Source organism: Camellia sinensis, chromosome 10 (genome assembly GCF_055761805.1).
Source record: "Camellia sinensis isolate YWXY chromosome 10, ASM5576180v1, whole genome shotgun sequence".
Taxonomy (NCBI): Eukaryota; Viridiplantae; Streptophyta; class Magnoliopsida; order Ericales; family Theaceae; genus Camellia; species Camellia sinensis.
This window is the reverse complement of record NC_138970.1, coordinates 18,816,265-18,843,978: the sequence shown is the minus strand read 5'-3', so window position 1 is coordinate 18,843,978 and position 27,714 is coordinate 18,816,265. Positions and strand designations below refer to the sequence as shown.

At 44.8% G+C, this 27,714-nt stretch overlaps 1 pseudogene across 1 annotated transcript; it reads left to right on the top strand.

Moving 5' to 3' along the window:
• Nucleotides 1-25,919, top strand: LOC114310597 (L-type lectin-domain containing receptor kinase V.9-like; annotated as a pseudogene). Its single transcript, XR_014341427.1, has 4 exons — nt 1-145; nt 19,979-20,107; nt 20,268-21,026; nt 24,566-25,919. The product of XR_014341427.1 is annotated as an L-type lectin-domain containing receptor kinase V.9-like (transcript).
• The last annotated feature ends 1,795 nt before the right edge of the window (nt 25,920-27,714 follow it).

Here is a 27,714-nt window from a genome sequence, read left to right as displayed (position 1 = left end):
ATGGTGGTGACTATCGAAGATGGGACAAGGCAGATTTCAGAGGAGAGTGGAATTGTCAAGTCTGGGATTGAGCAGTCTGGGAATTCTGCTGAGGAAGCCTATGATCCGAGTGAGTACATCCTGTCAACGAGCCAGCCTGAGCCAAGTATAGAACTGCCAGGGAAAGCAAAACTGTGTGTGATCCGGGGGGATAGATTTGAGCAGGGAACAGATGACGTGGCGGCTGTAGAAGAGGATTTTGCCAACCTACAGTTTTTCGATGACCAAGAATCAGGGGGCGCATCAATTAACTGGTTTGATTATGAGGAATCAGCAGAAGCTACTGGGTGGTTAGATGATCAACCAAATGTGTTGGAAGAGTTCCAATCAGGACAGGGCCCGGCAGGGGCGAGAGTATCAGTTGTGGCTGGAAGGGCCGGAAGCCAGAGTACATTGCCGGAGAGCGCCGGTACGAAGAATTTCGCTCGAGACTTAAGCACTGTGGATACAGAGCAAGTTGAACAACAAACCGCACTGACGCAGTCAGAACAAGAAAAGTTTTGGAATTCTGAGAGAATCAGGAAGGCAAAAGCCCGTGAAGGGATTGAAAGTGCTGTGGGCCCAAGGACAGAAGATGCTGCGAGCATGCGGGCTGGAGGTACTGTGGGTACAGTTGTACCGGAGCTAGACAGATGTCTGTTGACCCGCTCACGGGATGTGGTGGGAGAACGATGATTTATGTCTTGCCCACACAGACGAGGATTGAGGGAGCAATCAACCAGACGGCACCTGGTATCTCGATGAGGTTGATCACATGACAAGGAGCAGGCGGTATTTCAAACCCCCACACCCGGACCAGCCAGAGGCGTCAGGGAAGGATAAGGAGGCTGAAAGACATAGAGAGAAACAAATCGAAGAAGAGGCTGTACTAAAGCAGTTAAAGAAGATACAAGCAGACATCTCCATTTGAGGACTGCTTATGCATCACGAGTACACAGACAGGCTGTCTTATCGGCCATGGACAAGGCCAAGCTCTCTATAGAAACCACGCGGGAGCAACTGGTGGGATTAGTCTTTCTGGGAGGAGCTACCCCAATGCTGACTTTTTCTGATAAAGAACTACCACCTGAGGGTGCGAACCACAATAAGCCACTCTACATCTCTGTGGAGTGTAGAAATAAATGGATACCGGTGGTTCTTATTGATACCGGATCCGCCATCAACGTATGCCCAGCAAGGATAGCCTATGCCATCGGTTTAAAGAACGCCGACTTCATGCCAACGGCCCAGGTGATTCGGGCGTATGACAACACAAGCCGGGAAGTAATGGGGACGGTAAAAATCCAGACCAAGGTTGGACCAGGACAACACGAGATAGACTTCCACGTCTTAGAAATTCCGGCAACCTTCAATCTGCTTTTGGGGCGGCCGTGGTTGCACCAGGTGAAGGCCGTCTCGTCTACTCTGCATCAGATGGTGAAACACCCCTATGAAAAGGGAGTAGCCATTGTTTTCGGGAATTCGTCAATCCATCCACCTCCGGAGGTATCTACACCAGTCCTAGAAATTGAGCACGGCATGGAGGACGTGTTTATGTTGGGATTTACCTTAGCTGAGGCTCGGGTTGTGCAAAACATCATGGCTATTAATGAGGGAGTATATGTTAGCGCTCAATCTGTATACCTCATGAACAAGCTTCAACATATCCTCGGGATGGGATCAGGGAAGAGCGGCCGGAAGGGCGTCGCAGCATTGGCGGAAGTGCCACACAACCCGCATATCTTTGGTTTGGGTTATCTGGCCACCAAAGAGGATTGGCTAAGAAAGGGTAAGGAGATGGCTGGGAGAGCCAGAGCGAAGAAGGTAGGGAAGCCCTTTGACTTAATGTATCGGCCCATTTAGGGTACCCTGAACGGACGCTTCGTCCGGGAGGGGGAGGACTTTCCATTCTGTGGCTTCCCAGAGCCGTGGCTAAACGCGGAGAGGAAACGCGTACCGGGTTTTGAAATTTTCTTTGATCTGCAGTTATCCGGGGATGACGTTGCCGAAGAGTAGACAGACCCATTGACTGAGGTTGAGCAGAGCAAGAAAGTACAGTCTGAGGGCACCGAACTTGAGATGGGGGTAGCGCTGGCGTGTCTACTTTCAGATCCTTCGATCGACCAGAAGTGCTTGGGGGATAACTTCTCGGTGTGCATGCTCGGGAATGAAACAGCTGCGGGCCTACCAGCAACTATCTTGGATGCATCTATCGTGCCCTCTCTCACTTGGCAATACGAAGAGGGGTTTTTCTCCAGCAACACCGGGTCAAGTAGTGAGCCGGAATCTGATTCCACCGAGTCTTGTGATTCGGAATCAAGTTCCAGCTCGACTGAGTCTGAGTCTGGTATTCCAGGGGGTGACAACCCGGATACCACAGTCCTGTCTAGGTCGTCTTTTTCTTTCTCTTTTGAGTCTGTTGTAATCGAAGAATCGGATGATTTGGATGTACTTAATGAGAATGCTGTAGCTGTGGTTTCTGAGTACTTTTCTGTGCCCTTGATTTATTGCATTAACTCAGACTTTCAAAATTTTGATGAAAACGACGAGGAAGAAATTCCTCTGATTTTGCAACGCCTAATTGAACAAGAGCAGGAGAGGTTTGTTAAATCCTTAATGGATGAAATCACTACAGTGAACATTGGTACTGAGGAGGACCCGCGGCTGGTCCAGATCAGGTCCATGTTGTCTTCGGAGGAAAGCGAGCGCTTAGTCGCTTTATTAAAAAGATTTCAAAGACGTTTTCGCATGGTCCTACGAAGACATGCCTGGAATCGATCCTGAGATTGTACAGCACCGGATCCCTCTTGACCCTGAGGCCCGACCCGTCAAACAAAAACTCAGAAGGATCCGCCCGGACTGGGCCCTCAAGATTAAGGAAGAGGTCACCAAGCAAATCAACGCAGGGTTCCTGCTGGTATTCGAATACCCGACTTGGTTGGCCAATATAGTTCCGGTGTCGAAGAAAGATGGCAGGATCAGGGTGTGCGTAGATTTCAGGGATTTGAACAGAGCTAGTCCGAAGGACGACTTTCCCTTACTGCATATCGATGAGTTGGTGGATTTCACAGCAGGGCATGCTTTGCTTTCGTTCATGTATGGCTTCTCAGGATACAATCAGATAGTGATGGCACCAGAAGCCCAGGAAAAAACTGCCTTCACCACCCCGTGGGGGACATACTGCTACAGAGTGATGCCGTTTGGGTTGAAGAATGCTGGAGCCACATATCAACGGGCCGCGACCACGATATTACACAACATGATTCACAAAGAGGTTGAGGTGTACGTGGACGACATGATTGTCAAGTCCAAGGAAAGAAAGGGCCACTACACCACCTTGCAAAAGTTCTTTCAAAGGATCAGAGAATTTCGGTTACGGCTGAATCCTCAGAAGTGTACATTTGGTGTTACAGCAGGGAAAATGCTGGGGTTTCTGATTACACAAAGAGGTATCGAGGTCGACCCTTCCAAAATCAAGGCCATCTTAGAAATGCCACCACCAAGGACTGCAAAGGAGGTGCGAGGCTTTCTGGGTAAAGTGCAATTCATAAGACGGTTTATCTCAAAATTAACCTTGACTTGTGAACCACTTTTTGGTCTCCTGAAGAAAGGCAAGAAATTCCAATGGGACGGCCGATGCCAAGCTGCTTTTGAACAGATCAAGGAATACTTACAGAACCCGCCCGTGTTGTCACCGCCAGAATCGGAGAAACCGTTGATATTGTACCTTTCAGTGACTGAGATCACAAGGGGCTGTATGCTCGCACAAGAATCTGAAGACAAAGTGGAAAGAGCCATCTACTATCTGAGCAAGAAGATGCTAGAGTATGAGACTCGCTACACACCATTGGAGAAGGCTTGCTTAGCTTTGGTATGGGCTACCAGGAAGCTGCGGCACTACCTGTTAGCTCACTCTGTAATGTTGGTTTCACGACTCGATCCCATCAAATACCTTTTCGAGAAACCGGTACTTACGGGTAGGCTAGCTCGTTGGTTGCTGTTGCTTTCCGAATTCGATTTGAAATATGTGACGCGCAAGTCGGTCAAGGGAAGAGCAGTAGCAGAATTCTTAGCCGACCATCCAGTGGAAGAGGGTGAAGCAGTCGAGTACCTATTCCCAGATGAGGCCATTCTGCACATCGACGATGAAACTTGGAGGATGTACTTTGATGGAGCGTCAAATCAGTACGGGTATGGGATAGGAGTGCTGCTGATAGCACCTGACAAATCCCGTATCCCTCTAGCATTCAAACTCCGATTCAAAGTCTCAAACAACGAAGCAGAATACGAGGCATGCATTGCTGGTCTAGAAGCATCCCTAGAACTAGGGGCAAGACGGTTGGACGTCATCGGGGACTCGAACCTTGTTGTGTCTCAAGCAAAAGGGGACTGGAAAGTCAAAGAAGAAAAGATGATGATGTACCACCAGACCTTGGACTTGTTGATTCCTCTGTTTGAGAAGCTAAACTTTGCTCATCTACCAAGGGAGAACAACAGGTTCGTAGATTCTTTAGCAACTCTATCTTCCATGATAGACATCCCGTTCAGAGTCCGGATGCGTCCAGTCATCATTGACCAAAAATTTACGCCAGCCTACGAGTCGATTGCTGCTATAGATGAGGTTCAGGACGAAAACCCCTGGTATTACGACATTTGGAATTTCTTGGAGAATGAAGCATACCCGCCAGGGGTAAATGCCAAGGACAAAAGGGCAATCAGAAGAATGGTCGTTCAATTCATCATCTGTGGGGGTAAACTGTATAAGAAAGGTCATCTGGGAATGCATAAGCTGTGTGTTGAAGTCGAGGAATCGAAGCGCCTGATGAAGGCCATCCATGAAGGAGAATGCGGTGCGCATATGAACAGAGTAATGCTACCGCGGAAGATCCTCAGACAGGGTTACTACTGGTCTACCATGGAGGAGGATTGTATCGGTTTTGTTCGGCGATGCCACAAGTGTCAGATCCATAGAAACCGCATGAACATCCCGCCGTCGAAGCTGTACAATATGACTTCAACATGGCCATTTTCAGTCTGGGGAATTGATGTGATCGGGGCCATCACTCCAAAGGGGTCGAATGGGCATGAGTTTATCCTGGTTGCGATAGATTATTTCACGAAGTGGGTCGAGGCCCAATCCTATACGGTGTTGAAGGCTTTACATGTTGCGAAGTTTATCAGAAACAACATCATCTGTCGCTACGGGGTCCCAAACGAGATAATTTCAGATAATGGTTCCTACTTCAAGAAGGGAGTGATTGACTTGTTGGAAAAATACAACGTGGCTTTTCATAAGTCATCCACGTACCGACCGCAAACCAATGGAGCGATTGAGGCCGCCAACAAGAATATCAAACAAATACTGCAGAAGATGGTGGAAACCTACCGGGACTGGCCAAATAAGCTGCCGTTTGCTCTGTGGGGCTACCGGACTTCAATCAGAACTTCTACTGGGGCGACTCCATATTCATTGGTTTATGGGATGGAGGTCGTTCTACCCATCGAAATTGAGGTTCCATCTTTGCGAGTATTAGCCGAGTGTCAAATAGCCGAAGCGGATTGGCAGTAGAGCAGGTTTGAGGAACTCATGCTCTTTGATGAGAGAAGACTGAAAGCACTGTACCATGTTCAAGGTTATCAGCGCAGAATTGCCCGGGCTTTCAACAAGAAAGTTAAGTTCAGGAATCTAAAGGAAGGAGATTTGGTGCTCAAGGACAACCGAGCTCCCATCCACGACCCAAGGGGCAAGTTTAGACCCAATTGGACTGGTCCCTACATCATTAAGTTTATCTGGTCAGGTGGAGTTATGGTTCTAATGGATCTAGATGGCTTGGAGTTCTCACAACCAATCAATATGGACAAGCTGAAGAAATATTACCCTTGAGAGGCTCGCTAGGCCGAAAACCCGGAAGGGCGACCTAGGCAAAACTCAGAGCATAGAAAATTTGAAATTATAAAAACTGAGCTCGCAAGGTTGAAAACCCGTAAAGGGCGGCCTTGGCAAAAGTTAGAGCGTAAAAGGAGAGTGAAAATACCCGAGCAAACCTGAGCCTGAACTACGTAAGGCTTGATTCCCATCTTTGGGATACGTAGGCAATTTCATCCTGAATTTCAGCCATAAACATTTTCCCCGATCAACTTTGTCCATTTGATCATCTCGGTCATCTTTGTCCGTTCAGTGTTCAAAGAATTTGATTAAGATCTCCTGTGAAGTGCTTCTCAGATTAGGGGCAACTTTCCGTTGCTGTGCAGTGCCACGGTACTATGCAGACTAGGGGCAACTTTCCAGTTGCAGGGGTCCGGGGTTGTGCATCTCAGTGACAGATCTCAGGCGTGTCCAGTTCTGATCCATATCGAAAATGGTTTTGAAAAGTTTTAATAAAAGTCGATTTTGTTCAAATTAATCTTTTTACAACTCAGACCATTTTTGGACCAAAGCGGAAAATTTTCAGTACTACAACCTTCAATTTCATTGATTTCAAAACAGAGTTCTCCTGCTCTTGCATACGATTGAAGTTGCTTTTTATTACATTCATAAAGAAAACTTGAAAGTACTAATAAAGCCGGGGCATAGTCAAGTCAGGTGTCCCTGCGCCCCCTCCCAGAGCTAGTCGAAGCCTCTGATGCCAAGCTGGGCCCAATCTGTGCCTCTTCATTAAGCCAATCCAAGCACTCGTCAGACAAAGTGCAACTGAAAGTGGGAGCGGGGGCCAGGAGTTCTTTAGTCCTCCATGCTATAACATAACGGGCAAGCTGTGCGCCTCGAATTGGGAATATGGCAGGATACTCTATCCCCTCTGGCGGGCAAGTCTGATCATGACCGAACTGGCGCAGGAATCGGAACGGAAAGTAGAATACACAGTGCGTCAGACCAATCAATTGGATCCCGGTCTGCCGAGACATGCTATAGCTCATTGCCGGGAGATTGAGCCAAGGGCAGCGCCAAGCGATGCGATCTGCAGACAAATTGCACATCCAGTCGAACCACCATCCCTTATCAAGGGCATCGACTAGGCGTTGACGAAAGAAGTAGCTGCGAGCTGGGTAGGCTGGGCAAGAGTCCACAACTGGCAATTTATCCATCAACCATACCTGGGGAGGGACGAAAAATGAGAGAATAAAAAATAGAGAGATATGCGATGAGAGAAAAGTAAGACAAGGGTTTTGCGAGAAAAACCGAGCCTGAGGGTCGAGTGATGTGAGCAATACATATGTAAGATTGGGTGGGAAACATTACCTGCAGCAGTAGTGGACTCCCCGCAAATCTGGTCGTCTCTCGGCGATAGAAAGCGTCCAAGCCCATCAGCATTTTGGCCAATGTCATCGCAATACAACTCTTCCCATCCTTCAAGCCTTGAGCAACTTCAATCAAGCGAATGCTGGATCCACCAAAGCCCGATGCAAGCAGAAAGTGAGATAGCATACACAAGCAAAGGGCATGTTGTCGGAAACCTTGCCAATGATGGTCGCCATGATCACCGGCGTCAGAAAAACGATGAATCAATCCGAGGATGTCCAGTTCCCCATTACAGATCAGAGACCGAGCGTCATGAGTGGTGAGTCCACACATTCGTCCTAAAGCTTGGGCGTGACCAAAGCGAAACTGAGGCAAGATCTCCTCATAACGTTCAGATTCCATCAAAACTTGAAAATCTTCGAAAGTTGGACATACCTCTTGCCCGCCGAAGCTAAACACATGTGTCACCGGGTTCCAAAACCTTGCTGCAGCATGGAGGAAAGGAAGATGCAGCGAAGTACGACCCAGCGTGAATAGTGCATTCAAGCCGAAGCCCCGAAAGTTTAACTTTTCCGAGCCATCTAAAGTAGCGATCCAAGTTGTGAGATTTTCGACGAGAAACGCCTCCATTTTGGTGCAAAACTGAGATGAAATGAATCAACCCCGAAGCTAGGACTTTTAAAGAGGATAAAGCACTGTTCGGGGGGACACGTGTCAAAAAACTAGTGGTTGCTGGGCTAGGTGGCCGGCCAGCCACCTTTTCCGGCAGGCCGGCCACCCCCCTCCTCTCCAATGCAAAAAGCTGGTCGGCCAGCTCCCAAAGGTGGCCGGCCATGCTGTGTTGTATGCCTCTGGCCCTGCTTTACCTTCTAGAGGAGAGTTCCTAGCATTTCCATGCATCGGGAGTGTCGAAAGTGCGAATTTTCCTCAGTTTCGGATGCGTTCCGTCACCCAGATCGTCTGAAATACACTTTGTTTATAGAGTTGTTGTTTAGTTTTGCTTATCGAGTTGTTGTTTTGCTTATCGAGTTGTTGCTTTGTTTGTCGAGCTGTTTTGTTTATTCAAAGACTTGTTTATTATGGTTGTTGAATTTTGTATTTTGGGTCGTTACTCTTTGTTTAAGTCAACATTGTTGTGTCTTGCTTATCAAGTTGTGAACTTGCTAAGATTCTGTTATTTCTTGGTGAGTTAAGTTGTTTTAGTTTGTTGTGTCGGTTCACTACCTGACTTGGCAATTTTCAAATGCACATTTCCATTCAAATCTCATTTTTGTGCAAAATGATGCGATGCGATGCGATGCTGAGAACGTAAAATACAACACTTTTTCAAAAGCTGTTTCATTCCAACATGCTTCCTTTGTTACAACATTTTACAACAAGGGTGCAAGTTTTACAGAAAAAAAAAAAAAAACTGCCTAATAAATGTACAATGTGCTATAACTGCTAGTAAAAAGGTACATAAAGTAGGAAACAAATGCGTCGATGCTCTCAAGAGCAGGAATAAGAGGCCCTCTTCGTCCTCTTCTGCGGAACTGGCTTTGCACCACCGGCACCATCTGAGTCGGAACTGTCATCCTCGGGATCCTCCTCTGCCTCCTCTCCACTCCCGGAACCAGGGTCGGAACCCTCCTCTCTGTTAGCAGATGTCTTTGACTGACGATATGTAGCCTCCTCCTCCTCTTCGTCCTCACCAGGCTCCTCCTCTACAATATATGCTCTGCGTCTGTGGGATGACTCCCCTCTCCCGGCCCCGCGAGAAGGCCGAGATGGCCCGGCTCCCCGAGAAGGCCGAGATGGCCCGGCTTCCCGAAAAAGTCGAGATGGCCCAGCTCCCCGAAAAGGCCTAGATGGCCCGGCCTGTGACTGAGCATACACCGGAGGCATCTGAAAATGAAGAATGTAGTTTGAATACATCAGCCAAACACATGTATATCAGATACAGATGCAAGCAAACTACATGAAATGAGGGTGCATGCAGATACAGTATATGAATGTGGTGTGTGTCAGATGTGCTCTACACAGGCAGCCTATCAATGCAGTAAAGATGTTCAGGATCAACATGTCATCAGAAGTATGATAAATGCAAGAAAACTAAAGGGTACCTGGACACCCATAATGGACAACTACGCCTCTCTCCGCAGGACCATGCCCTCAAGAGAGGCTACCATCTCAAGCACCTCCTCCATGTACTCCCTGGGTGGCTGCAGGTACAAGCTCAAGACATCAATGAATAAACAACTGCCAAAGTATCTGTGTGATAAAATGGGAAATAGTGGAACATACCGGTGGTGGGTCAGGATCACTGACATAGCGGTGGCCAGGCATTGGAGGCTCTATCGGAATCGAAATCGGAATCGGGGAGGTACTCCCGAATTGCTATCCCATCAACTCAGTCGGCATATCTGGCCATCCAGGATGATGATGAGTTGGAGGAATCGGGGGAACCAATCCACCCCCACCCCTGGATGTACCAGCCCTACTGGTGGAAGGGATATCTGTAGTCCGAGCCCGGCTCGATGAGGGCATACCAGCGGGTCTCCTCATCGGAGTACGGACACCTGTCAACGGAGGCATCAAGTAGGTGTGACGGTAGGTCGCGTACTCCCCGTCCTCTATATACAGCAATGCATTAGTGCCCAGCCTAGCGTCAATGACACCCTGGGGGGTAAGCCCATCGGCGAGCCGCATACCGTCCGGAGGTGCTGAGGGAACACTCGGCTCAAGAAAGCCCATAGTCTGACGAAGGAAGCGCTCCCCTAAAAACCAAGCCCTACCAACTGGCCCCTCGAACAGGATCCTGTACCGAGAGGCACCCCAGGCTTCGGCAAACTGGAATCGGAGGTCCCCACCCAAAGGCAACCAGGGCTGCCAGGTGATCTGCGGATAACCAATGCATAGGCTGATCAGAAATCGTAGATATACGAAATAACCAAAGATGAAAACATTGGGAACTGGGAGTTTTAAATTACCTCTAACGGCCGCACCGTGTCAAAATACTGTCGTAGGTAGGGAAGAGTCTCCCGAGGCCGCGGCCGGTACTGGCCCTCGAAAACAAGCGAGTAAGGGGTCATAAGAGGCACCTCCACCTCCAGCTCTGGCGCTAGTATGGGAAAGTATGCAAAGACCCATAACTGTGGAAAACAGGGCAAAAGCCATCAGAATATAGAATGCTGAGTGCAGAATCAGAGTATAGAATGCCGAGTGCAGGATGTCAGGACAGAGTATAAAGTGTGCCGTGTGTGCAATATACATGTGAATCAAAAGGGCAGAAGGTACCTCCTAGGCTCTCCAGTAGCCGCCAACTATGTTCCCCCGTCCCTGGGAGGTCGCACTCATATAACAATAGAGGGTAGCCAAGCTGGCGCCACCCCAATCACACCGACTAACCTCTGTGAGGTCTGCCAGGGCACCCAGCAGATGTAACCCAACGGTGTTCCCCCTGTCGGAGAACAGAGTGGTCCCGAAGAGGAACATCATAAACCCGCGGGCGTACTGTGCAATCTCTTCCAGAGTCTCGGGCTCAGTATGCCTAAATTGCGAGGAAAACCAAGTGTACCGGACTCGGCCCGAGGATCGATCGACCGATGGGCGAGCTCCCAATAAGTAAATCCAGGCGGCCTCCCACTGGCCCATGTCCTCGTAATATGGGATCGCCCAGCCTCCCACGTCAAGGCCGATCAATACGGCAAAGTCAAATGGGGTCATGGTCATATCCCCGGCAGATGAGAAATGAAAGGAGTTGGTGGTGTCCCACCGCCTCTCCACTAGGGCGTCCATCAATGTCCTGCTAGCTGGGTAACGAGATATCCCGGTACAAAAGGGCCCGAATCTTGCTAAATCAACCCAATCGCGGATGGCCTCTGGGAGCTTCGCATATCAATCTCTCGCAACAATGGAGTCGTATCCCCGTGTAACACGGGAAGACACCTGCATTCACAGATGAACACATGTATTCAGTTTCAGAATGAAATAAATAAGCTGCGTGCAAATGAAATGTATAAGCTATGTGCAAAATCAAATCAGATATAGAATCTGGGCTGTGTGTTCAAAAAGTTCAAAATTTGGGCCGTGTGTTCAACATCAAATATTTGGGCTGTGTGTTCAAATTTCAAGATCAGTGGGCTGTGTGTTCACCTCAAAATTTGAGCCGTGTGTTCAACATCAAGTATTTGGGCTGTGTGTTCAGATTTCAAGATCAGTGGGCTGTGTGTTCACCTCAAAATTCGAGCTTGTGTTCAACATCAAGTATTTGGGCTGTGTGTTCAGATTTCAAGATCAGTTGGCTGTGTGTTCACCTCAAAATTCGAGCCGTGTGTCCAACATCAAATATTTGGGCTGTGTGTTCAGATTTCAAGATTAGTGGGCTATGTGTTCACCTCAAAATTCGAGCCGTGTGTTCAACATCAAAATATTTGGGTTGTGTGTTCAGATTTCAAGATCAGTGGGCTGTGTGTTCACCTCAAAATTCGAGCCGTGTGTTCAACATCAAGTATTTGGGCTGTGTGTTCAGATTTCAAGATCAGTGGGCTGTGTATTCACCTCAAAATTCGAGCCGTGTGTTCAACATCAAGTGTTTGGGCTGTGTGTTCAGATTTCAAGATCAGTGGGCTGTGTGTTCACCTCAAAGTTTGGGCCGTGTGTTCAACATCAAGTATTTGGGCTGTGTATTCAGATTTCAAGATCAGTGGGCTGTGTGTTCACCTCAAAGTTTGGGCCGTGTGTTCAACATCAAGTATTTGGGCTGTGTGTTTAGATTTCAAGATCAGTGGGCTGTGTGTTCACCTCAAAGTTTGGGCCGTGTGTTCAACATCAAATATTTGGACTGTGTGTTCAGATTTCAAGATCAGTGGGCTATGTGTTCACCTCAAAATTCGAGCCGTGTGTTCAACATCAAGTATTTGGGCTGTGTGTTCAAACTTCAAAATCAGTGGACTGTGTGTTCAGATCTCAGAGGTAGTATGTGCTGTGCGTTCACAATCAATTTATAGGCTATGTGCTTAGAAATTCAAGTGTTTGAGCTGTGTGTTCAAAAATACAAACAAAATGCTGAGCCATAAGCTAAAGTGCTCAGGGCGAGCTACGTGCTAGGATAAGCTGAAATATGGTGCGCAAATGTGTTCGGAACAAGCAGATAAGCATGCATAGTGAAAGCATGAAATGCACGGGAAATACAGAATATATTACAGAAAATGTAAAAGCAAAGTAAATACCTCTCGTGCCTCATGGGAGAGATGAGACTCCGGCTCTCGCAAAAGCAGATCCCCGGGCACTCGATCATCAAAGTCAGTAAAGAGATAAAAAACAGCCCGCGGAAGGACATGTGCTGGAGGGTCGTACCTCTCGGGTATGAATGGTCGAACCCGCGGAGGCAGAGACATAACATCGGGATCACCTCCGGCGCCTGGAGGACCTCCACCGTGAGGAAATTGACCCGCCATTTCAGAAAATCTACAAAAGGGAGCAAAAATGAGCAAAATGAGCCAAAATTGGAAAAAGTCAACAAAAGTCAACTCCCGGGAAATGAAAAAGTCAACAAAAGTCAACTCCCGAGAAAATCTTCCAAATATTGAGACAAACTTACCTCAAGTGGTGAAAATGAGAAAAGAAGCACCGAAATCAAAATTTAATCGGTCCAAAGTGACGAAAACTGAAGGATTTCGCGAAAACAACTTGCGTGCAGCGTTGGAAAACGCGTATAGAGCGCAGATCTGAGAGGGAGAATGCTCTAGGAAGGGAGAGGGACTGATTTCAGAGCTGGAGTTATGAGGAAAAAGCCTTTGGCCGTGTGTATTTAAAGAAATGGGAGCAAAATGACCGAACTGCCCTGGATTTGGGCCAGGGGGTCGGCCGACCACCTTTTGTGGCAGGCCGACCACCCCCTTTGCAAAAGGCTGGTCGGTGGCCTCTCCCTGGGCTGAGGCCTAGTCGGTGGTGTCCCCCAGGTGCCCTCCAAGCTCTCTGCAAATTTTGGGAAGGATTCGAGTTCCTGGGACCCGAAAAGTACAAGAGAAGTGCACTTTCTGTCGCGAAATCGCCCTACCGGAACTTCAGCTCCAACTTTCGATGCGTTTCTCATCGTTACTCGTCAAAAGTGAGATGTATCCCTTTTGAACATGTTGCGACCCCTCCGGGAGGTAAACCGGAGGTCACGTTTGAGTCGCCCTCATCGAAAACTTGCATTTCTTTGCTCGTCGTTTTATGACAAATTCGCATTCAAGTTCATGTTTATTCTTGCATTGTTATGAACATCGCTTGCATTCTCATGCACGCCGCTTGCATTGTTGTACGCGTTTCATTGGTATTGTCATACCTCCATGCTTAACTTGCGTTGTCACGCACATTTCTCCTTGCATTGCAATGCACTTTTTCTATCGACACCGCGATTGTCTGCATTCAATATCGCTTTGAAAATATGTTGTTAACAAGTTGTGCTTGTTGAGTTTCTCTCTTTTCAGGGCACGATATTGTATGTACGGTTCATTTGAGAGTGGTGCGACCAGACGAATCGCGCAGGTATTGTATCTTCTCCGTGTGAGACATGGCGAGAATTGAATAATTCTCCGTATTCTTAACTACATGAAATGTAGTATTGCTTTGCATTCTTGCTTAAAACTGTAGCGTGTGCACTTCATTACAGCTTGCTGCTTTGCATAATCATTGAGTTACACCCGGCTTTGTGCATGTCGCTTTGCATTCTGCCCCCCGCCTGCAGGCACGCCTGCGGGCACATTTCTCTGTTACCTGGTATGTTTGTCTAAGTCTTCGGCCTTGCCAAAAATGGGTCGTCTCTGGGCTTTAACATTCACTCCCGTCACTTATGACTTCCGAGTTCTGTCAAAGAGGGGCAACTGTAGACACCCCATTTTTGACCGACCTTAAGACTCAGACGTCACCAGTTGAGCGCTCGGTGATATTGCATATCATGCTCGTTCAAAAGTTTCAGAGTCACGACTTCGAGCCTTGCCTCCGGACTTCCGGACTCTTTTGTGCTTTGCCTCGGTTTGCGAACCGGACCCCGTTTTTTCTGTCTTCTCTTCCCGAAGGGAGAGAGAGGTCTCGTAGATCATCTCTCAGTGGCCGTAGGCTACGCTTCGTGGTCGTAAGCCATTTTTCTCGTTTGGAGCCCGGTTTTTGGTTTTTCGGAGCCGTTGGCTGTGTGCCTCGGTTCGGGACCGCCTAACCACCTCCGTTTGCTCTGATTTTTGGTATGCAACTTATTTCCTCCCTTTTGAGGGACACTGTGGCCCAAGAAACCAACTTCGAGACCGAACGCCACCTCCGATGCTTAACAGCCCATTTTCGGGGCCCCGGGCCGCGCGTTTCGGTCCCCCGAACCTCCGTTTTGCATCCGTTTTGTTTCATTTTTGGTGGAGACCTTAATTTCATGGTTAGGAAGCTTGTAGAAGGGTGGGAGGCCAGCAATTGCTCTGAAAAGCCAGTTTTATTTCTTCATCGCTCTCCGTCGCCCGTTTTCCTCACTAAAAAGCTAATGTTGACCACCCCGGGGCCACTTTCTTCAGCCCTAAACCCCATATTTGTGTTGTACACACCTGGGAGGACACCAATATTGATAGGCCGGCCAGTAATTGTCCTTGACCCTTTTGAACCCCTCTAAAAAGCTAGCTTTTCTCTCTCCTGGGTCACTGTTTTTGGTTTTTCTTTACAGGGTTGTGTTGTGCTCATCTGGGAGGCCACCTTTTTGGGTAGGCCGACCAGAAATTGTGATTGACCCTTTTGACCCCTGGTCGGCCGACCAGGGGAGGTGGTCGGCCGGCCCTTTGGACTTTCTGAACCTGGTCAGCCAGAATCCTCTCACCTGGTTCCTTCCAGCTGTGTATTTTGTTTCCCCCCAAACCCTGTATCCGGGGGTGCCCTATTGGGGGGAAATTTGAATTTGATTTCCCCCCCTTTTCTTCCACTCCTCCCTCTATAAAACTAGACCCCCCAGCCATATTTTGAGGGTTACAAAAATTGGTCTTAGGCTCTTGCATTGATCCTTCCTCTCCTTCTCTTCCAAGCATCAAAACCTCTTAAGTCCTACACCATTTACCCTACACCTCTTAGCACAAGGCCTCCATCCTCCATTCCGGCAACTTGAGGCTGCTTTTCAGAGGTGAAGAGCTCCCAAACTTGGCCCCAAAGTTGTTGAAGCTTGGTTTTACAAGGGTGAGTCTCATTTTCCTTTTTTCTTGCCTTGTGTTGCATGCTATCTAAGCCCTAGTTGCTTGCATTTTTGGGCTCTGACCCTAACTGTAAATAATCATATTTTGAGCCTCTTTTCATGTTTGATCAAGAACCTCTTGCTGTTTGAGGTCTCCTACTATCACTTGCCTCTTTAACTCTCTTTTAGGCCTTTTTTTTGCATAGTATTTTAGGCCTATTTGTGAGTTGTTTTGGACTTTTCCATAAACTTTAAAATAACTTTTTTTGAGCCCCTCTTCAACATTGTTGAAGGGCTCACCTCTTTTTGAGGTCTCCTGCTATCACTTGCCTCTTTATCTCTCTTTTAGGCCAATTTTTGCATAGTATTTTAGGCCTATTTGTGAGTTATTTTGGACTTTTCCATAAACTGTAAAATAACCTTTTTTGAGCCCCTCTTAAACATTGTTGAAGGGCTCACCTCTGTTTGAGGTCTCTTGCTATCACTTGCCTCTTTATCTCTCTTTTAGGCCAATTTTTGCATAGTATTTTAGGCCCATTTGTGAGTTGTTTTGGACTTGGTCATAAACTGTAAAATAACATATTTTGAGCCCCTTTTCAACATTGTTAAAGGGCTCACCTATTTTTGAGGTCTCCCGCTATCACTTGCCTCTTTATCTCTCTTTTAGGCCAATTTTTGCATGGTATTTTAGGCCTATTCGTGAGCTGTTTTGGACTTTTCCATAAACTGTGAAATGTCTTTTTTTTAGCCTCTCTTCAACTTTGTTGAAAGGCTCTCCTCTGTTTGAGAATAGAAGCTACCACTTGCTTCTTTACCCCTCTTTTAGGCCTTTTCTTGCATGATAGTTTGGCCTTATTTGTGATTATTTTCGTGACTTTATGTAAACTGTAAAGTGCCTTGTTTTGAGCCCCTCTTCAACTTTGTTGAAGGGCTTTTTTTCATTTGGGGCCAGCTGCTGTCCCTTGTGTTTAATCTCTCTTTTAAGGCCATTTTTGAATGATAGATTAGCCCTATTTGTGTTCATTTTTTAGACTTGTTATAAACTGGAAATATGCATGTTTTGGGACTTTCCTGCTTCTGTCTTCATGCTTCATCATCAAATAATGCATGCTTTGTATAGCTATAAGTCATTCCATGCGCCTAATTTTGAGTTTCGGGGTTCATCTCATGCATCGGATGCCATGTTTCCATGTTTCGGGGCTGTTTTGTATCATATTCCAGCACTAAAACTTGCATGTTTGCATACTACATTCCATGCCTTGCCATGCTTTGGTAGAGTGGCATTTGTGCCTTAGGTTCGGTTCTCGGTTTGCGTGCATGCGTGCACGTACTTCGAGAGCCTTATTTTCATCTAATGGCCACTGATGTGAGTGTGGCTGAGGTCCACTCATGTTGGTGTAAGTCCATTGTGCATTGTGTATGCCATTTCACTTCATAGCATTGCGTATGCTAGGCTGCATGTTAGAGCATTGTGTATGCCTTGTAACATCGTGCATTGTGTATGCCATCTCATAGCATTGTGCATGTTAGGTTGTATGTTAGTTGCATTCATGCATGTCATGCATATTGCATTGTGCTTGGGATAGGAGTTAACCTGAGCACGGGAAACGAGGGACGTTTCGTACTCCGAGTGACGGAACGTGTCTCAATTCCTGGTTGCCGACACTCCGGCTTATCCATGATGGAGTCTAGGCCTTGTCATGTCCTTATGTGCATTCATTTCATATTGAATCGTGCAAATCGACTCCTCGGCCATCATGCATCGAGATGCGTGATTGGTGGCACGAGGATCGAGGACTACACTCCCTGAAGAGTAGTCATGCATACATATGTGAAAATACTTTGCCATGCCCCTTTGTTGCTCTCTGTTACAGCAAATCAAGAATCAGCAGCTTTCAAAAGCCTTGCACAGCATTCCGACATCAATTGCAAACAGAGGCTAATTGGGGCATCGTGATGGATTTCTATACCAAAGCAACCCGGACATGCATCATTCATCATCCGAAGCAGAGTCGAGGCAGTCCCTAGCTTGCATGCTAGTTTACAGCTCACCTAGTTTAATTTGTTAATTAATTAGGATTCTGTAATTATTTGGATTGTAATTATTATTTGGACTGTAATTATTTATTCGGGACTGTAATATTCTTTCGGACACTCTGCGCGAGGGCAATGTTGTAATAAGTGTGCTTGTGTGTGATGTATGTCTCCCAAACGTCTTTCTCCCTTTTATTTACCAGCTTATGATGGTTAGATTAGGGCATGTTTCAATTAGCATACAGTATGACAGCATGTTTTGCATTCATTCATCTGTATTGCATGCACCGGGCTCGGCGTGTTATACTAACTGCATTGTATTTTCAATTCCAAGTTGAATATATGTTAGCTGTAGCATTTCATACGCCATGTTTAGAATAGCCGAGCCTGCTATAGTTGCATTTTTGCATGTGTTGCATAAGGCATTTCTGTATAGTTAGGATCATGCATGGATTTCTAATCAGCTTCTGTTTTGGCTTGGAGTACTCGGTAAGTTTTATGCTTTAGCATCCTTGCATGTGTGTGAGTGATTGCCATGATAGCATGCTTACCATGAGGCTATATGCTTATGTGATATAACTGCCTGAATGCCTGTGGGTGAAGGTTGGGTTATTTGGATTGGAACGAATCATCAACTGTGAATTTTAAGCCCACTAGATAGTGGCAAAACCATATTTTCTAAGCCCACCCGAGGGTGGCAAAATCTGCACTTTAAGCCTACTTGCGAGTAGCAAACCATTTTCAAAACAAACATGAAGTGTTTTGTTCCAATTCAGGCGACCCGGTCTATACTTGTATGCTGTGCGCATCACATAGTAAATCTAGGCTAATAACCGGAATAAGGACACGTAATGTTTTCAAAACTAAATATCATGGTTAGTAGAGGCCAATCTTTGATTGGGCGAGTGGGGGTGATCATGAAGTGACCTTCCCCAATCGTACCCAAGTTCCCGAGCCGAGGCAACTTTGGTGATGACGGACACGTGGCCTTAGGCAACGAGTCAGGGTTTCCTAAATTTTCTCAAAATGAAATATTTAGGTGGCGACTCTGTATTTGGCAAAGCAGTCCATGTTTGGCACTTCTTTCAAAAAAAAATCTGTTTTCAAAAACGATTTGTCGGATTTGGACTCTTCGGTTCAAGATTTAGAACCGTGACAATTTGAGTCCTGAACTGTAGTGAGCCCAAAACGAACAAAACGGAATATCCCTCCCGGGGCGTTCGGGGACGTCTACACCTGGCTCGAGCGAAAGATCTAAAACAAAGAGCTCGCTCGAGCAACAAAGTCCTCGCTCGAGCGAAGACACCAAAATCTGGGTAGCAGCCATTTGCTCCTAAGCACACCAAACCTGTAACACACTTGCCCAACACATCCTATAACTCAAAAATAAGGAATTAAAGGATGACAACAAGGTATATATGACAACAAGCTCCACGGAACCTAAGTCCGGATATAACAATCAAATGAGAAAAGACCGGGATCGCTATAACCATCTTCCCAAACTATCCCTAAGTGTCCACTATGACTGTTACAAACAACAATACTAGATATAGAACAAACTTCGTAAAATTATTCTGACCATCAATCGTGCTGGGGACCCCCAAGTGGGGGGTGACCCCTAGCACCCCCAGCTCCACGTGGGGGGTTGTATTTTCAAGACTGAAAAAAAATAAAAAAATGAAAAATTTTAACCAATCAAAAAACAGTGAGAATGATGGAGTCACCTCCCCTGAGGTCCAAAACATTTCTCTTCTGACCATATATATCAAATGATAGAGCCCACCATAAAAGTTACATTTTCGCTCAAATTACTCCATCTATATACCGTATGTATCAGACGGTGGTGGAGATCCCATAAAAGTTATATTATCACTCAAATTACTTCATTTATATTTTATAGGAAAATATCCACCCTTCCAACACGCCACAAATTATAGATTTTCGATGAGTTAAAGAACTTTTGGTTCTTCCGTTCAAATGACCTTTCTTCACTCGGCTTGCTGGCGCATGCTATGACAATATATGTAAATCACTTTTTGACTTGAAGGAATAAAAGAACTAGTTTGTCCCTTTCTCATTTCTGGGTAAATTATCTTAATAGTTAAATTTAATTCTCATAAATTAATAATTAGTGACGTTTTTTTAATGGTGTTTGATAAAAAAAAATATCATTAATTATCGTAGAACTTATTAGACAATAAGCCTACTTATTAGAACCTATAGATAATGAGCAATACTAGGTATCATGAAAAAACTTTCATGAAAATGATCATGAAAGATTTATGACCCTTAGATTACACTTAAAATAAAGCACCACACACTAATCAAGGTAATCCAAAGGTCATAATTCTTTCATGATCATTTTCATGAAAAAATTTTCATGATCCCTATTTCTTTCTTCCTTTTGGAAAATAATACAAACCCAAAAGTGTCAAAGAATGTAGTGACATACTATATTCATTCTTAATAGGTTCCAGACACTCAATTAATGTTGTGCTGTCATATTATATTCTGGACTTTATTTTAAGGCTATTTTCCTTTTTCTTTCTTCACTCTGAAGGCTGCTACACCAACTCCACGTGAGAGCAAAGGCGGATGTCATTCAACAACTGCTTCTCACCGTGTGAAATTTGTCCATTTCATTGCTGGGATATCAGGTAAGTCGTTGCAAATTGAGACTAGAATAGTAGTAGTGAAGTTTCCTTGTGAGCTTCTGCAACACTAATTTTAGATTTCCGTGGCATGGAAAATGCGCGTGGATGAAGTTAGGATTTAAGGAGACTCTAGTTCAGTTTCTGTAACTAGTGCATTTGTAAGATAAGCTAGTCATGTCTAGTTTCATGATCAAGGTGTTACTTCTCCTGAAATTTGCATCTTCCAATACTACTCCAGATGGCTTCATCTTTAATGAAGACACACTGAAGCTGGATGGAGCTGCGAAGCTTGATTCCAAAGGCCTATTGACGCTAACCAATGCCAGTTTTTCACAACAAACGGGTCATGCTTTCTACAACAATGCCGTCCAATTCAAGAACACAAACAACGGCAGTGTCATCTCCTTCCCTACTACTTTCATCTTTGCGATTGTACCAGAGTACAAACAATTTGGTGGCCGTGGAATGGCCTGTGTTATATCACCTTTCCAAAAGCTCCAAGGAGCTCTACCTGGATATCTTGGGCTCTTTGATGATACTAACATTGGGACTAGTTCAAATCATATTGTTGCTGTTGAGCTAGACACCTTTCAAGACTTCGACATGGAGATAAGGGACAAAGACAGCAACCATGTTGGCATCGATATTAACGGTTTGAAATCAATCAAATCTGCTAGAGCAGGTTACTTTCCTGCAGGTAAAAATGGTAACTTCACAGATCTAAACCTCCAAAGCGGTGACCCAATGCAGGTTTGGGTGGAATATAATGGAATAGACAAGCAACTTAATGTTACCCTTTCTCCAATTAATGTACCCAAGCCAGACATCCCACTCTTATCATTGACGCTAGATCTTTCACCAGTCATTCTTGACTCCATGTATGTAGGCTTTTCATCAGGCATGCGTAGGTTTTCCACATCTCATTATGTTAGTAATATAATATAATACCTAAATATAGTGCAACTTCCGGTGGACATCATCATAGCATTGTTAGTAATATATAATTGTATATAATTGTAGCATGCTTTCCTTTACCTTTAGCATTTTCGGTGGGCATCCTCCAAGGCATCCGAGGCATCCATTTCTCTCTATAAAAGAGAGTGTCTTCTCTGTGTAATAAATATTCAATACATCAATAATAATACATACAATTTATTCTCTGTATTTCTCTCTTTATTCTCTCTTTATACATCAACTCTAATATGGTATCAGAGCAAGGTTAAGAATTTAGTGATTCCGCTTCACCGGCGGGCGGCAGCCTCGCCTTGGCCGTCCGCCGGACAAATCCAAATTTTTTAATTCTCTCTCTCCTTCCTCAACAAACTGATTCATCAACACCACCTAAGACTGGTGCTGCAGGCCTTTCCTTCATTACTTGTGGAGATTCTTTGACAAGTGATTGAACCCATGATAAATCAGGCTCTTCTCCATTGTTTCCAAGCTCAAATGATGACGATCTGCGAAGTCTACAATGGAAGCAGAATTGGAGCCAAGATCGCGCGAACTAAGGCTGCGAAACTGTTGTTGCCGCTTCTCACGTTGAGCAAGCATGGAAACCCGAGAGCCACACTCTCTCTCTCTCTCTCCATGGACCCAACTGTTGTACGCCGCCGCCGCCATTATCACCCTCCTCCTCATCGAATCCAGAAGCAGTGGAAACTGTAATATCAAAGATTTTTACCAACATCTCTTCCCTGAAATCGGCCTACATACAGCTCCAAACTGCTCATACTCCTTATGACCCTGATAAAATCCAAGCTGCTGATAAACTCGTAATTTCGGAACTTGGGACTTACCTGGCCTGGCACAGATTGGGGAGAGAGCGTGGTTGGGGAGAGAGAGTAGTAGTGGTATTTTTTTTTTTTTTTTGTGCCAAGGGACAGAAATCATCACATTCCTTACCTTTTTTTTTCTTTTATTTTATCCTTCACTTTACACCTCACAAACCCATGCATCACAGCCAAACACACGGCAGCAGCAACCCAGCACACACTCCACACACCCGATAAACACACAACACACACACACGGTTTAGAGAGGGAGGAGACCACACACACTACACAACTGGCACACAAATATTTTTTTTAATCAACCCACTCCCTCTCTCTGGTCCTTTTTTTTTATCCCCTAGCCCACTTTCATCATATCCAGACCCACCATTCATCCCACTAGAGTATATATAATATATATATATATATCTATATTAACATTCGCAGAAATCATCATTCATCCTTTTGTCCCCTCATCCACTTGTATATTATTTTATTATACATATATTTTATTATTTTAATATTTTAAAATATATTAGTGTCCTCTCTCCACCCAATCACTGAGCCATACTTCCGTAGGCACTCCTCATTTCACCAATCATATATCTTTTTTTTTATCACAAAAAAAAAACCAAAAAAAACAAAAAAAAAAAAAAACAAAACAAAACAAAACAAAACAAAACAAAAAAAAAAAAAAAAAAAAAAACATCAAACATTCTCACCACTTGATTTTTTTCTGCATGTCCTTCCTACCATCCGGGTTTGCACAACACATTTGTTTTATTCATATCAGGGATCAACCCCGATCACACTTTTACAACCAAAAAAAAAAAAAACAAAAACAAAAACAAAAACAAAAGAAAACAACCACGTCCACAGGCGGGATTTTTCTTCTCTACTCTGCCGCCGGTCTCTTCTTCTTGCCTCCGTCCTGGGCGGCCCTTGACGGTGCTGCCTCCGTATTTCCCACTCCACTGGGCACGATCACTCCACCCTGCTCCTCCACTGCAGCATATGGCGGCCCTCCAAATCGGAACATCACGGTGGCCTTCCGCTTCAGCTCCTTGTTTTCTGCCCTTAGCACGCTTATCTCTGCTCGCGCATCCTTATACATGCGTTGGAGCAGAGCCAGCTGGGAGTTTAACTGCTGCACCTCATTTGTCCTACTCTGCAGCCGGTGCGACAAGTTTGTCACCGCCGTCATGGACTCCACACATGCCTTCAAAGTATACTGATTCGCCTCCACATCCGTTTGCACTGCCATTTTTTGCTCCACCGACTGCATCGGAAAGTTCAACGGAGCAAACCCAGTGGTGTTTGGTTGAGGTTCACGGGACACCGCACCAGTTCTCTCTCCTGTGGACTCGTTCAGGTCGGGAAAGAGAGTGAGCAGCCCACGGGACGACGAAGCCATTTTCTGGGCAACAGAGTATTACAGACTCTCTCTCGCAACAGAGTGTTACAGACTCTCTCTCTCAGCACAACGAAGAGTTTTTCCGAGAAACTCGCAGGTTTTTTGTCTCAGCCTCTGCCTCAGCCTCAGGTTCAGTCTTGGTTATATAGCCGAGGCAGCCACGCGCATCGCGCGCCTCTTGACACCGACAACCTGGCATGCCTTTTCATGGCACGCCTTTTGATGACATCGGGCACGCCTTTTGATGGCACGCCTTTTGACAGATTGGGCACCCCTTTTGAGGGCACGACTTTTGAGGGCTCGATATCTACATCCATGTATATCTTTTGGGCAGCCTATATACACACTCATACAGTGTCTTCTACACCAGTCAGCTTTATCAATCCCTTTGTTTCAACCTCAAATAGGTTTCTATCTTCACACCTATTTAAGTTTGAGGGGGGGTTATACATATATCATGGTGAGCATGGTTACACACCATGGGAACCGCTCAAGCCACCCCATGGCGCACTCCCTAAGTCGCCTCCTTGGTGCACCACCACAAGCTTCTACAACGGTCCGACATGACCCCGTAAACTGTCCCGACATTGATTCCGGTCAGCTTTTACATCGGTCCGACATGACCCCATAAACTGTCCCGACATTGATTCCGGTCAGCTGCTACATCGGTCCGACATGACCCCGTAAACTGTTCTTCTACAACGGTCCGACATGACCCCGTAAACTGTCTGCTACACCGGTCCGACATGACCCCATAAACTGTCTTCTACATCGGTCTGACACGACCACACAGTGTCTGCTACAACGGTCCGACATGACCCCGTAAACTGTCCTGCTACACCGGTCCGACATGACCCCATACCGTGTCTTCTACAACGGTCTGACACAACCATACAGTGTCTCCTATCCTATTTTACTTTTATTTGTCAGTTCATTTTCTTATTTTGTTACTCTCTCCAAACTCAAGTTGGTTCCTATCCTCCTTGAGTTTGAGGGGGGCTGTTAGTAATATAATATAATACCTAAATATAGTGCAACTTTCGGTGGACATCATCATAGCATTGTTAGTAATATATAATTGTATATAATTGTAGCATGCTTTCCTTTACCTTTAGCATTTTCGGTGGGCATCCTCCAAGGCATCCGAGGCATCCATTTCTCTCTATAAAAGAGAGTGCCTTCTCTGTGTAATAAATATTCAATACATCAATAATAATACATACAATTTATTCTCTGTATTTCTCTCTTTATTCTCTCTTTATACATCAACTCTAATACATTACATACTGGGCTGGACTTTTAAGGTGAATGGTCAATCTGAACCAATTGATCTGCCCCGCCTCCCCAAGATCCCTCAGAGACGACTCAAGAAAATAAATGGCCACAGAAATTTTGCATTTGCATTTGCATTTGGACTTCCCTTCATAGGATTTCTTGTCATCCCAGTCATGATCATTCGTGCTTTTTTAAACTTAAGGAAGGAGTTTGTAGAAGTGTTGGAGGATTGGGAAGTCCAGTATGGCCGTACAAATTCAGTCATAAAGATCTATCTATTGCCACGGAGGGTTTCAAAGAGAGTGAACTTCTTGGCAGGGGAGCCTTTGGTAGAGTGTACCGAGGTGTGTTACCAACATTGAATACAGAGGTTGCTGTCAAAAGAGTTGCCCATGATTCGAGACAAGGAATGAGAGAATTTCTAGCAGAAATAGCAACCATAGGTCGGTTGCGCCACCCAAACTTAGTCCGCCTCCTAGGCTATTGCCGGTGTAAGCAAGAACTCCTATTGGTTTATGATTTCATGCCTAATGGAAGTCTAGACAAGTTTCTTTATGGCCAACCAAAGCGATTGCTAAATTGGATGCAAAGATTTAAGATCATCAAAGACGTAGCATCAGGCCTGTTCTATTTGCACCACCAATGGATACAGGTTATCATTCATACAGATATCAAGGCCAGCAATATCTTGATCGACAGTGACTTCATTGCAAGATTAGGAGATTTTGGGCTTGCCAAATTATGCGACCATGGAGCTGATCTTCAAACCTGTCATGTGGCAGGTACTCTCGGCTATATTGCACCTGAGCTGGCCCGTACTGGAAAAGCAAATACAAGAACTGATTTGCTTGCATTTGGGAAATTTATGCTAGAGGTTGTCTGCGGTAGAAGGCCAGTGGAACACCGGGCATCTCCCGAGAAGATAATTTTGATAGACTGGGTGTTGGAGTGCTTGGAAAACGGAAACATTCTTGAGGCCATTGATCAAAGTCTGGGAGCTGAGTATGTGATTGAGGAAGCTGAGTTGGTGTTGAAGCTAGGGTTGCTTTGCTCTCATGCCGTGGCTACAGCAAGGTCAAGCATATCTGATGTGGTGAAGTACTTGGAAGGTGAAGCTCAACTACCTGATAACTTGAGTGAAATTATTAAGTCTCAGGATTTCGGAGAAGCCTCAAATGGAAAGGACGTGCCACTTATTTCTGTTCCATCAATAACGATCACAGAGCCATTCATCTCTAGAGGCCGTTGAATTGCTTGATCTCTTTTAGCAGCAGCTGCTCTGTAAGTACTAAACTATTTCTTAGAATTTGATTTCTTCATGTAAAACAAACAAGTATATTACCTCTGCCTTTTGCAATTTTCTGGGCTTTGTCTAATGTTGTTTGGGTGAAAGTTAACTTTTGTTCTGCGCAATCCAATTAAGTATCTTCCATAGTTTCTTTATTAAAACACTGACAATATATGTGGGAGGGAAATGCATTGTTTCAACATATTTAAACTTTGGTAACATTAGTGAAAATTAAGTGCAAAGATTTCCTAGAGCTTCCAGCAATAAGTAAAAGAGGAGGTGAAAAGTGTTGGATTGGTGGACCCTGATAAGTACTGTTCACTTAACCCTATTATTCACTCAAACATTGGGTCCAACGGAGATTTGGGAGGGCCTCCTCCCAAGGGGGAGGGGGTCCGGGGGGGTTTACCCCCTGCTGAAATTTTTGGGTACTTTCATAATTCCCATGTGCTTCCATATAACCCTAATTTTATACTTATAAATAGATGAATGGGCGCCTCTTTTAGGTTAAGAGAGAGAGTTGTATTTTTCTGATCATAATGAAAACCGTAGCAGCTGTGGACGTGGCCCTATTCTGGAGTGAACCACGTAAATCCTTGTATTCTTGTGTGTGTGTGTTTTGTTTGATTCGTTTTTTCTTCCTTGTTTGTTATTTCGTGTCTCACCGATCTTGGTTAGGAAAAGTGAATTCCTAACAACAAGGAACAAGCTGTACAAGCTCTCGACGAGCCTCCCAAAGTCCTCACTAATCAAACTTCTGTCCTTTTTTGCAGCAGCAACAGTGTAAGGCATTGATATATCAGCAAGAGCAGAGTCTTCTGTTTTTATGCAAAAGCAGAAAATCGTGAATATGTGTCTCTTGGGCAGGAACAATAAGCTTGTAATCTTCTCTTTGTAATAATTGTATTTTCTAAGAACCCTTCAGACAATTGATTTTCTGCTGAACATAATATGAATTTTCACTTCTCATTACTTCCATTTCCTTCTTGAACTCATTGAATCCCATTCACACTTCCATTGCCCCAACATGCATATCAACAATGATTGGTATATTCAGCTTCATTGAGATGATAGGACCAAAATGTTTTTGGGTTTGCCAAGAATGCTACATCTATTGACTTTTAATTGAAGTTCATTCTCCTACTTCTCAGTTGCAGCCAAACATCTCTCAGGATGAGAAACTCAGATGGAAAAGTTATTCTCAAAATGAATGAGCTATTATTGGAACAATCTTCTGTGTAAATAAAATAACTTGAAATAAATTCAAACAAAATAAATAAATAACATACCAAATTTATTTATCAAACCGAATTAAAATTAAGACCAAGTCGAGTGTGTGACACTCTGTCCTTAAGACAGATTCGCCCCGCTACGGTGCTTACGGTTGAATGGCGTCTATCTCCCAGGATACAATGATCTTCACAAATTTATAGAAGCATTTCAAATAAATTTGTTCGGCGAACTAAACCTATGATCTAACTCTCTGAATTTTATTCTAAAACTAAAATGAAGAGTAATACATACAAATGAAATCTGGACAGCAAAGAAATAGATTTCAGACTGTTTTTTCCCCGGGGTCAAAACTGTTGGACAGGCTGAATTTAAATAGGGCCGAACAGGTGTGAAACACACCTGGAACAGAAATAAGCTCAAGCCGAACAGGTGCAACATATTTCAAACAAATATAATTTAAATTTCAAACAGATTCCCACCGTTGAATATGAACATCAATATTCAAACAATGATTTGTCCGTTAGTGGACAAATAAAGAAACTGTTGCAACTTTAATTAATCTATTTGGAATATATATATATATATATATATATATATTAAACTATTAGTTTAATAAATAAAGGAATATGTA